This window comes from Macrotis lagotis, chromosome X (genome assembly GCF_037893015.1).
Source record: "Macrotis lagotis isolate mMagLag1 chromosome X, bilby.v1.9.chrom.fasta, whole genome shotgun sequence".
NCBI classification, from domain to species: Eukaryota; Metazoa; Chordata; class Mammalia; order Peramelemorphia; family Peramelidae; genus Macrotis; species Macrotis lagotis.
The window spans coordinates 597,343,951-597,346,517 of NC_133666.1; the positions used below are offsets into that span (position 1 = coordinate 597,343,951).

Consider the following 2,567-nt stretch of genomic DNA (forward strand, 5'->3'; position numbering starts at 1 on the left):
GATTCAACTTCTTCACAAAAATTCCTCATTCAAATACTTCAGCTACATACATCTCTTTCTTCTCTTCATCTGCAGAATTTATTATTCTTTATGCATTTGAGTTTTTCTGCTGAGATTGTAAAATTACTATGATAAATAGTGTAGGGTATATAGTAGATACTCAATAAATGTTTATAAGTATAAATTCAGTTTTTGGAAGTGAAAATAAGGATCATCTTTTCCAACTTCCCTTTCCAGTGACTGAATTCTTTCTACAAACTTAGCAGCAAATGATAATTAAAATTCAACTTTTAACAGTTCCAATAATGGGAAAATAATTGATTGATAATCCATTACTGAATGGCAACAATTAGTGGAAATTCTTCCATATATCAAGCTCAAAATTTTATTCAAACCCACAGGTCTTGTTTTGTACTCTTCAGCTACCTAGAAAAGTCAATTCCACTCAGAGGTGTTCGCTTCGGCAGCACATATGCTAAAATTGGAACAATACAGAGAAGATTAGCATGGCCCCTGTGCAAGGATGACACACAAATTTGTGAAGCAATTCCAATCAGAGTCCATTAGATAGGTAAAGTCAGTAATTTTGCCCCCAATAAGTCTTCTCTTCTCTATGCAAGAAAGAAGAGGAGATTAGAGGTGAGGGCTATAACCAGGAAGATTTGAGTTCAAATCTGTCCCCAGATACTCACTAATTGTATGTCCTTGGGCAAGTTACTTAATCCTGTTTTTCTCAGTTTCCTCCTCTGTAAGATGAACTGGAGAAGGAAATGGCAAACCACTTCATAATCTTTGCCAAAAAAACCTCAGATGGAGGAGTCAAACAAGACTGAAAAAAATAAACAACAATTCAATCCATTTCCCTACTCCTTTTATGAGAATATTATATGCCAGGAGAAATTTGTAGCAATCAAAAAACGTATTTGGATTCATATTGATTCACCAAATGAGACTTTTCTTGAATCTAGGTATCATAGAATCCAAGAGTCGAACTTTGTCTTGAATTCAAGAAACCAAACTCTCATACCCTTTGCTTGAACACTTTTAGTGAAGGAAGTTCATTCCCTTATATGTCAGATTACATTTTTAGAAACCTGAAAATATTAGTATTTTTAATAAAGAAACGAAATTATATTTCCTTGTAACTTCTCCCCAATGAGATTCTTTCTGGCCACGAAAGTTATAGGATATCAATCTTATCCCTCTTCCATATGTTTTTGTAAAAAACAAATTTATTTTTTTGAAAGATTTTATTTATTTTGAGTTTTACAATTTTTCCCCCTTTCTTGCTTCCCTCTCCCCACCCTCCACAGAGGGCATTCTGTTAGTCTTCTCATTGATTCCTTGTTATACACTGATCTCAACTGAATGTGATGACAGAGAAATCATATCCTTAATAAAGAAACAAATAAGTATAAGATATTAAAATTACATAATAAGATAATTTTTTTTTCTAATTTAAAGGTAATAGTCTTTGATATTTGTTCAAAGTCCTTAATTTTTCCTCTGGATACAGTTGGTATTCTCCATTGCAGATAGCCCCAAATTGTCCCAGGTTGTTGCACTGGTGGAATGAGCAAGTCCATCAAGGTTGATCATCACCCCCATGTTTCTGTTAGGGTGTACAATGTTTTTATGGTTCTGCTCATCTGGCTCAGCATCAGTTCATGCAAATCTTTCCAGGCTTCCCTGAATTCCCATCCCTCCTGGGTTCTAGTGTTCCATGACATACATATACCACAGTTTGTTAAACCATTCCCCAATTGAAGGACATTTACTGGATTTCCAATTTTTTGCCATCACAAACAGGGCTGCTATAAATATTTTTGTACCTGATGTTTTTACCCTTTTTCATAATCTCTTCAGGGTATAGACCCAGTAGTGAAAGACCAGATTTATTAAAGAGTCCACACTACCAATGAAGATTAGTTTTTTGTTTCTTTAGGCAATCAAGGTTAAGTGACTTGCTCAGGTTCACATAGATAGTAAGTGTCTGAGGCTGGATTTGAAGTCAAGTCTTCCTGACTCCAGGACTGGTACTCTTCCCACTCTATTAGCTATCCCCCTCCCAAATTAGTAATTTCTTAAATTTGTTTTCCTAAAGAATTTTCTGGCAGCAATGACATTGAGACTTTCCCAGAGTTAGTTGATGTGAATATTTGTCAGAGGTAGGGTTCAGACTCATAACTCCAAAGATTGCTCTCCATCTCTTACAATATACTTTCTTTTAAAAGATGCAAATCATAATAAAACACCCCTTTCATCCACAAACATCTTATCCCCAAACTAAATATCTCATGTTACTTTAACTTTTCTTCAAAAGTCAAGTCAAACTTCCTTTTTCTTCTCCCCTAGCCAGGCTCCAGCTTGCCAACATACTTTTTAAAGTGTGATGCCCACAAGTGAATATAGTATTCCAGATATTATCTAACTAGGGAATGGGGCAGTGGGAATGTCTTTTGCATGTAGCCTCTTCTGTCTATGAAGCAGCCTCTATGTTACTTCCAGAAATCATCTCCAATAACTGGGATAATTATCATACTCACTCAATAGGTACTCCTGCCTCC

At 35.4% G+C, this 2,567-nt stretch overlaps 1 non-coding gene across 1 annotated transcript; it reads left to right on the plus strand.

Moving 5' to 3' along the window:
• The first annotated feature begins 451 nt into the window (after positions 1 to 451).
• On the plus strand, positions 452 to 558 carry LOC141503619 (U6 spliceosomal RNA). The gene has a single exon (XR_012472964.1). It is a non-coding gene; the product is annotated as a U6 spliceosomal RNA (small nuclear RNA).
• Positions 559 to 2,567: the final 2,009 nt, after the last annotated feature.